Source organism: Symphalangus syndactylus, chromosome 12, assembly GCF_028878055.3.
Source record: "Symphalangus syndactylus isolate Jambi chromosome 12, NHGRI_mSymSyn1-v2.1_pri, whole genome shotgun sequence".
In the NCBI taxonomy this organism is placed as follows: Eukaryota; Metazoa; Chordata; class Mammalia; order Primates; family Hylobatidae; genus Symphalangus; species Symphalangus syndactylus.
The window spans coordinates 92,599,409-92,609,097 of NC_072441.2; the positions used below are offsets into that span (position 1 = coordinate 92,599,409).

At 39.7% G+C, this 9,689-nt stretch overlaps 1 non-coding gene across 1 annotated transcript; it reads left to right on the plus strand.

Moving 5' to 3' along the window:
- The first annotated feature begins 6,248 nt into the window (after positions 1 to 6,248).
- Positions 6,249 to 6,384, plus strand: LOC134735021 (small nucleolar RNA SNORA58). The gene has a single exon (XR_010117885.1). It is a non-coding gene; the product is annotated as a small nucleolar RNA SNORA58 (small nucleolar RNA).
- Positions 6,385 to 9,689: the final 3,305 nt, after the last annotated feature.

Consider the following 9,689-nt stretch of genomic DNA (forward strand, 5'->3'; position numbering starts at 1 on the left):
GCAAGGGCAATCACCCCCATTTCAGTTTAATTATTAAGATGGAATTTTTTAAATATTCCCAACTTTAGCAAGCAATCTTGCAATGAAAAAGAAATTATAAAATGTTACATGATACTATGATATAAAATGCTCATTTCATTAACTATTATGAACACCTAGGAATATTCAGCTGATATCATATCTTGAGGTCCTAAAATTCTCTGTCTTTATCCAAAGGGAAGACCAGAGTTGGAAAAGTCAGGTTAATACAAGCAGAGTTAAGTTACCTTAAGAGGCACCAGAGGCTCTATGACCACATATGTCTTTTCAGATACTTTGTATGAATTTTGGGTTTTTATTTCTTTCCCAATAAGTTTTTGCACTCTTAGCTTTGTATGATTTTTAAAGTTCCATTGTTAAAGGGAATTTGTGCAAGAAAGAAAACGTTCCTAAACCACAGAGTGTTACACGAGAGCGTGAAGCCTGAAGAAGTTCAGTTGTGGGAAACTAGAAACAGCAATTATCTGTAGGTTGAAGTGTGAGGTGGGAAACAGACCAAAAGGCCAAGGAGAAAACCTTAAAACTTTTTATTATTTTTTTTTATTATTATACTTTAAGTTCTGGGTCACATGTGCAGAACATGCAGTTTTGTTACATAGGCATACACGTGCCATAGTAGTTTGCTGCACCCATCAACCCATCACCTACATTAGGTATTTCTCCTCTCCTAACCCCCAACCCCCCGCAGGCCCTGGTGTGTGATGTTCCCCTCGCTGTGGCCATGTGTTCTCATTGTTCAACTCCCACTTATGAATGAGAACACGTGGTGTTTGGTTTTCTGATCTTGTGATAGTTTGCTGAGAATGATGGTTTCCAGCTTCCTCCATGTCCCTGAAAAGGACGTGAACTCAACATTTTTTATGGCTGCATAGTATTCCATGGCATATATGTGCCACATTTTCTAATCCAGTGTATCATTGATGGACATTTGGGTTGGTTCCAAGTCTTTGCTATTATGAATAGTGCCACAATAAACATACATGTGCATGTGTCTTTATCATAGATTAATTTATAATCCTTTGGGTATATGCCCAGTAATGGGATGGCTGGGTCAAATGGTATTTCTAGTTCTAGATCCTTGAGGAATCACCACACTGTCTTCCACAGTGTTTGAACTAATTTACACTCCCACCAACAGTGTAAAAGCATTCCTATTTTTCCACAACCTCTCCAGCATCTGTTGTTTCCTGACTTTTTAATGATTGTCATTCTAACTGGCGTGAGATGGTATCTCATTGTTGTTCTGATTTGCATTTCTCTAATGACCAGAGATGATGAGCATTTTTTCGTATGTCTGTTGGCTGCATAAATGTCTTCTTTTGAGAAGTGTCTGTTCATATCCTTTGCCCATGTTTGATGGGGTTGTTTGCTTTTTTCTTGTAAATTTGTTTAGGCATCCTTAGTAATAGGCTAGGGTGGGAAGAAGCATCGGCCCCGGACACCACTACAGCATCAGGGAAAGCATTCAGGACGACAGTACCGGAACTAGTCTCCCACCAAGACTACCCCAGAAAGTCTCCCATTTCTGATGACCTCGGTCATAACCAGAAATCCAAACCCCCTAGCTATTCTTCACCTGGACTACTCTAAATCACATATTCTCTGCATATCTGCTTTTTTTTTTTTTTTTTTTTTTTTTTTTGATGGAGTCTCTCACTCTGTCACCCAGGCTGGAGTGCAGTGGTACCATCTCGGCTCACTGCAACCTCCTTCTCCTGGCTTCAAGTGATTCTCCTGTCTCAGTCCCTCAAGTAGCTGGGATTATAGGCATGTGCCACCACACCTGGCTAATTATTGTATTTTTAGTAGAGACAGGGTTTCACCATGTTGACCATGCTGGTCTGGAACTCCTGACCTCAGGTAATCCACCCACCTTAGCCTCCCAAAGTGCTGGGACTAGAGGCATGAGCCACCACACCAGGCCCACCATTCCTGTCTCCTAAATTTTTCTTTACTGTCTTCTGGAACTCCCAGTCTGTAATCAACCAACTCTTTCACATAATCCAATATCATTTCACATTCTCTTCATAAAATTGCATTTCCTGAAAAATAACTATAGTCCAAAGTTCCTGCTTCCCCTACAATCTATTCCAATGTAAGCTTACATGTCTTGCACTAGCAGACTAAGAGGTAGAATTAGTTCCATATTCCTTGTAACCAACTTTGTTTCTGTTTCTCTTATCAAAATTTCTCCTCAAAGCTGGGCACAATACTTCATGCCTGTAATCCCAGTTACTTGTAAAGCTGAGACAGGAGATTTGCTAGAGCCCAGGAGTTCAAGCCTAGCCTGGGCAACATATCAAGACTGTCTCTAAAGAAAAGAAAAATTTCTCCTCCTCTAAGAAATCATCTTATTTTACTTTTCATTTGTACCAATACCCTGTTTATGTGCCCTCATTCATTGAAGTCTTGAACTCCTGGCTCACAGTATTCCTTTCCAACCTAATCCCAATCATTGTATTTGTCTGTTTCAATATTAATGTGGATGACCCTGGCCTCTTGAAATCTTGGCCTCTCAGGTCCTTGAGCTCTTCATCTCCAAAGATAATTTCCTCTACTCCACATCAGCCATTCTATCTATATTATTCATCTTTTGCTTATGCAATAGTAACAAACCACCCCAATATTTCAGTGCCTTGTAACAATAAAGACTTATATTTTGCTCATGTAAAAGGTCAGCTGCTGGTTATCTATAGTTCTGCCTGTCATGAAAGATGCAGAACTATTTTTTATCATAAGTCTAGAATCTAGGCTAAAGGAGCAGCCCCTATCTGCAACATGTTGACAATACAACACAGCAAAAAAATGATGGAGGTGAAGGTGGAGATGGAAGGGGTAATGACAGAGCCACGCGATGGTTCTTAAAGCTGTTTCTCAGTAATGGCTAGTGTCACTTCTGTTCACATTCTATTGACTAAACCAAGCCACATGGCCAAGCCTGACTCAATAAAGCAGAAAAGTATGTTTCTTTCACAGGGAAGCACTGCTAGGCACACATAAGAGAAAGTAATGTATAACACTGGTACAGGGAAGACATTACATAATTAAGAACAATAGTACAATCTGATGCACTATCCCTCTTTCAAAACATATTTTATCATCAGAAAAATTATCTTCACCCCTGAAATCATGAATAGTAATCTCCAGTTCTCATACAGCAATTTCTTGTCCCATCACCTTTTTTGTTCTATTACTATAACAATTTGACATTTTCATTACCTACATACCATTATTCCACTACTCTCTCACTATCCATCAGCCCTCTTTTGAATTTATTTCCTTTCTTGTTCTGCTCAGAAGCCATTGCCCATAATAAAAACAACATTAAGAAAGTGGTAAGAAGAGACATATACTGAGCATTTACATGTGCTAAGCGCTAGTCCAAGCATTTTATACATATTCACACATTTAACACTTACAACCACCACAAAATTTAGAAACTCTTATTATCTTCACGGTCCTGATGCGGGGACTGAGGTACACACATGTTATTGACATCTAATAAAAGGCAGCTACCACACTTTCAGGACAGATACATGACAGCAGATACCACACTTCCAGATGCTATGCAATTTTGTACAAACACTTCCTTGCATAAATACTCAACTCCTTTGTTCCTAGTGGGGACATCAAAGAGTGGCTTGGAGGAAAGCTGAAGAATTTTCATTTACTCACCTCCTAGCTACCCAAATAAGTAAGTGAAAACATGCAGATGAGGCCTCAAAATATTTTCCATGGCCCCAACCCACTTGTAATATCCATATCCCCATTCCATTCTTCCAATCTATAATGCCACTTCTAAGTCTCTTTTATGTAAACATTTTGGAGTTGCCACTACTTGCCCCTCTCCCCCGTCATATCTCTTTTAAAAACAAATAGGCCAGGCATGGTGGCTCAAGCCTGTAATCTCAACACTTTGGGAAGCCAAGGCTGGCAGATCACCTGAGGTCGGGAGTTTGAGACCAGCCTGACCAACATTGAGAAACCTCGTCTCTACTAAAAATACAAAATATACAAAATTAGCCGGATGTGGTGGCGTATGCTTGTAATCCCAGCTACTCAGGAGGCTGAGGCAGGAGAATACCTTTAACCCGGGAGGCGGGGATTGTGGTGAGCCGAGATTGTGCCATTTCACTCCAGCCTGGGCAACAAGAGCAAAACTCCATCAAAAAAAAAAAAAAAAAAGTAAGTCAATCTTGTGTTAACTCAAATATCTATGTGATTTTTACTATACATAAGAAACTTAACTCTGATGGAGAAAATTTATACAAGTAGGCTAAAACATTTTATGTTAAATTATGATCTTAAATGTAGTTATACTCTCAACACTGCCTGGGGAATCTACTAATGTTTTCTGGATCACTAAGAAAATGATTTCTTACCCTTCTCCTCTCTTCTCTGTTCTCATAAGTCATACTTCTCTTTCCTCCTTGAGAATGACAATACCCCTAATTCTCTGCCAATGACTTCAACTCCTACTATATTCAGATATTTTAAATTGTCATTCAGATCCTGATGGCTCATCTCACTGCATCTACAAAGCCACCTGCATCTACACTTCTTTTTCTTTCTACCTTCCAGTTACAGTGGAATTTTTTTTTCCTTTTCATAGGCTTGTCCTTCTACATGGGTCTTGATCCCTTCCTCTCCTATTTTCCCAAGGATTCTGTTCCTTTAGGCACCCTCTCTTTTTCTTCATCATAAAATTCTCTCTCTTTAGTGGAATAGTTCAGCATATAGAAGCACTCCATTTTCTGTCATCCTAAAATATAACTCTCCCTTGATATATCTCTTGTCTGCTCCTCTTCACAGACAAAGTGCTCTCTGGAGTTTTATATTTTCTTTCTCTACTACCTCACCACCCATTAAGTCTTCAAATAACTCATATCTAGCTTCTGCCTCTTTCATGACACAGAAACTGTGGTTGCAAAGCTTACCAAAGGCTGAAACAGATGGTAACTGTTCCTTCTTTGTCGTGTTTCCTTTCTTTATAAAATATTCTCTTGGTGTTGGGTTAATCTCACTCCTAGAGCTTTCTTCCTACCTCTACAGTTGCTCCTATTCAATGTCTTTTGAAAGCAGCTTCTCCTTTGCTTGACCTCTAAAAGCATAATAGGTTATGAGCCCTAGATCCTGAGCGTCGCAGCCTTCTCATTTCTTTCTACATGATCTAGCTGAGCGTATTCATTCACATAGTTTTAAATAACATCTGTGTGAACAATTCCTCATTTATGTTCTCAGCCAATAATGTTCCTTCGCTATTTCTTTTAAAACCAATGGTTTATCTGACATTTTCACTTGGAGATCTCATGGTTACCTAAAACTCAACATATTCCAATTTGAATTCTTCAGTCTTCTCCTCCTTCACCCAAGTCTATTTCTCTCTGTCTTTCTCATCTCGCTATATATCACAACCAACCATCCAGTTGCTCAAAATAGAAACTTGCTTTCATCCTTGATTTAACTTCCACTATCATCCCAGACTCCGATCTATCACTAAGCCCTGTAGTTTCTCTTTTCAAATATACCCGAAATCTGCCCACTTTTCTCCATCTTGATGGACTTAGAATAAGCTATTGAAATCTCCTACTTAGATTACTAAAATAATTTCTTTGTGACTCTTGTAGGTTTCCCTATCGTCTTCCTAAATACAACATCTCACGCAGTAGATAAACTAATAAAAATAAAACTTGTATTTACATTTTCCAAATAATTTATTGAGCTCTTTCCTACCTGCGAACCCTGCATGATGAGGTTCCTACCCAACTCTCCATCCTCATTTGAGGTAACTCTCTCCATTATTCAATATTCTTTACCATCTTTGTTTCTTTTTGCTTCTTTAAACACATAAAGTTCTTTCCCATATCAAGGACTGTAATACCCTCTGCCTGAAATCATTTTCCCTACTCTTCATGCATGTTTATCTCCCTAGACTCCTTCAGATGTCTGTTTAAATATCCCTTACATGTAAAACATAATTTTCCACCTTACCCACCTAAGTTCCCATGTTTCTTTCAAGGTCCTTACCAGGGTTGTTACATGGCTTCTTTATGTCTTTCACAGCTCTTATTACAATATATACATGTATATTTCCTTTTATACTTGCTTGTTTACTATCAGTCTTCTCTCCAAACCAAAACTCTCAAAGATAAGATGCATACCTCTTTGGCTTATCAATATACAATAGCTACCTTCAAAAGACCAAAACAGGGCATACCCACAGAACTTGCCTGACTGTGCTCATGGCCAGGCAGGGGGGACATTGTATGCAAGATTAATTTGAAGTGCCTGCCAGCTTTAGCTAGCTTATTCAGTGGCCGGATAAATAGCAGGACTGTAACATTCCCCTGGGGGAAAAAAGGCAAGAAGAAAAGGGGAGCATAGGGATTTAGATAAGAAAGCGATATAGGCCGGGCACAGTGGTCCATGCCTGTTATCCCAGCACTTTGGGAGGCCGAGGTGGGTGGATCACCTCAGGTCAGGAGTTTGAGATCAGCCTGGCCAACATGGTGAAACCCTGTCTCTACCAAAAATACAAAAATTAGCTGGGTGTGGTGGTGTTCACCTGAAATCCCAGCTACTCAGGAGGCTGAGGCATGAGAATCGCTTGCACCCAGGAGGCAGAGTTTGCAGTGAGCCGAGATCACATCACTGCACTCCAGCCTGGGTGAAAGCGCAAGACTCTGTCTCAAAGAAGAAAAAAGAGAGATATAGATGACTGATTAAAAATTATGAGAATGGGCCGGGTGCAGTGGCTCATGGCTGTAATCCCAGCACTTTGGGAGTCCAAGGCAGGCGGATCATCCGAGGTCAGGAGTTTGAGACCAGCCTGGCCAAAATGGTGAAACCCCTTCTCTACTAAAAATACAAAAATTAGCTGGGCACGGTGGCAGGCAACTATAATCCCAGCTACTCCAGAGGCTGACGCAGGAGAATCACTTGAACCCAGGAAGTGGAGGTTGCAGTGAGCCAATACTATGCCACTGCACTCTAGCCTGGGTGACAGAGCAAGACCCTGCCTAAAAGATAAATTAAAAAATAAATACAAAAATAAATAAAATTTTTAAAAAAGACCAAAACATAGTAGATGTTCAGTAAATATAATGCTCATTAAATACATGTATGAATTTGTTTTCAAGTTCAAGATTCGTAAATTGACAGAATCTCCATTTCCTCATATTTGGATGGCAAAAAATGTTACTTACAATCATGATAATAATGGCTCAAATGAGATACTGCCTGGTAGGGTCCCTACACACTAAATATGATGTTCCTCCTTGTATTCACATAGTTTCTTGTAGGATATATTTTCCAGGTTATGGCACAAAGAGGAGGACCTAAAGTTTAAAATAATGATCTTAATGAGCTTAAAAGACAGAAAGTAGATGTCAAAGACCCTGAAAAAGCTAGAATTTGTGGATAGAACATTTGAAAAGAGGGAGCTACACTTTGTAAACACACACACTCAGATCCTGTGATCTCCTTAAAGATCACTTTGAGTCTTTGCCTGAATACTAAACTGGGTATGCATAGAGTGAAACTCCATAAAATGAAGCAAAGACAACTACAACATAGCTATAAGTTGCAAAATTCCCAAAGCTTGCACGAGGTTGGAAGGTTTTTGCATTCCAACCAGATAAAGTAGACAGATTTCATTACATATATGAAATATTTAGAAAAGATCTATGAAGAATTATGCCTCAGCTTTAGGCCTACATTAGTCCTAAGTAGAGACTACCCTAATGGCAACAAAAGCCAAAATTGACAAATGGGATCTAATTAAACTAAAGAGCTTCTGCACAGCAAAACAAACTACCATCAGAGTGAATAGGCAACCTACAAATGGGAGAAAATTTTTGCAATCTACTCATCTGACAAAGGGCTAATATCCAGAATCTACAATGAACTCAAACAAATTTACAAGAAAAAAAAAACAACCCCATCAAAAAGTGGGCGAAGGATATGAATAGACACTTCTCAAAAGAAGACATTTATGCAGCCAAAAAACACATGAAAAAATTCTCATCATCACTGGCCATCAGAGAAATGCAAATCAAAACCACAATGAGATACCATCTCACACCAGTTAGAATGGCAATCATTAAAAAGTCAGGAAACAACAGGTGCTGGAGAGGATGTGGAGAAATAGGAACCCTTTTACACTGTTGGTGGGATTGTAAACTAGTTCAACCATTGTGGAAGTCAGTGTGGTGATTCCTCAGGGATCTAGAACCAGAAATACCATCTGACCCAGCCATCCCATTACTGGGTATATACTCAAAGGATTATAAATCATGCCGCTATAAAGACACATGCACACGTATGTTTATTGCAGCACCATTCACAATAGCAAAGAGTTGGAATCAACCCAAATGTCCAACAATGATAGACTGGATTAAGAAAATGTGGCACATATACACCATGGAATACTATGCAGCCATAAAAAATGATGAGTTTATGTCCTTTGTAGGGACATGGATGAAGCTGGAAACCATCATTCTCAGCAAACTATCGCAAGGACAAAAAACCAAACACCACATGTTCTCACTCATAGGTGGGAATTGAACAATGAGAACATATGGACACAGGAAGGGGAACATCACACACCAGAGACTGTTGTGGGGTGAGGGGACAGGGGAGGGATAGCATTAGGAGATATACCTAATGCTAAATGACCAGTTAATGGGTGCAGCACACCAACATGGCACATGTATACATATGTAACAAACCTGCACATTGTGCACATGTACCCTAAAACTTAAAGTATAATAATAATAAAATTTAAAAAAAAGAAGTTACAGTTAGAAGCAAGCATAGTGATAGCAATGCTAACAACCCAGTGAGTTAAGAGATAGGAAAACTATCAAAACTTTGACAAGACAGCAAACACATGGCAATCGATGGTCATTTAGTATACACACCAATGTAGCTTTTTTGATGTATTTTTAATTGTTTTTTAAATTTTCATATTCTAATGGTTTTGTTGCTGATATGTAGAAGTAAAATTTACTTTTATATACTGACTTTGTACCAAAAAAACAAAAAAAGACTACCCTAGACCCACTCAGCAAAGGCAGAAAAAAGCTTCAAAAAGATCAAGCTGCACTGCAAGTAACTTCACTACCTAGCAAAATAAAAGTCAATAGACTTTAATGGAAAATATCAAAATCTCAACACTAAACATTATAACATGACAATGTCCAGAATTTTTTTAACAACCTAGACATACAAACAAGTAGAACATGTGACTCATAATCAGAAGAAACCTTAGTCAATAGGAACAGAACTTTAAAACAGCTATTGCTTTTCTCTCTCTCTCTCTCTCTCTCTTTCTCTCTTTCTTTCACATGGTCTCCCTCTGTTGCCCAGGCTGCAGTGAAGCAGCATGGTCTCGGCTTGCTGTAGACTCCCTACCTCGGGCTCCCGTGATTCTCCTGCCTCGGTCTGCTGGGTGGCTGGGATTGCGGCCACGTGCCACCACGCCTGGCTGGTTTTGGTATTTTTGGTGGAGGCGGGGTTTCGCCATGTTGGCCAGGCTGGTCTCCAACTCCTGGCCTCCAGTGGTCTACCCACCTTGGCCTCCCGAGGTGCTGGGACTGCAGACGGAGTCTCGCTCACTCGGTGCTCGGTGTTGCCCTGGCTGGAGTGCG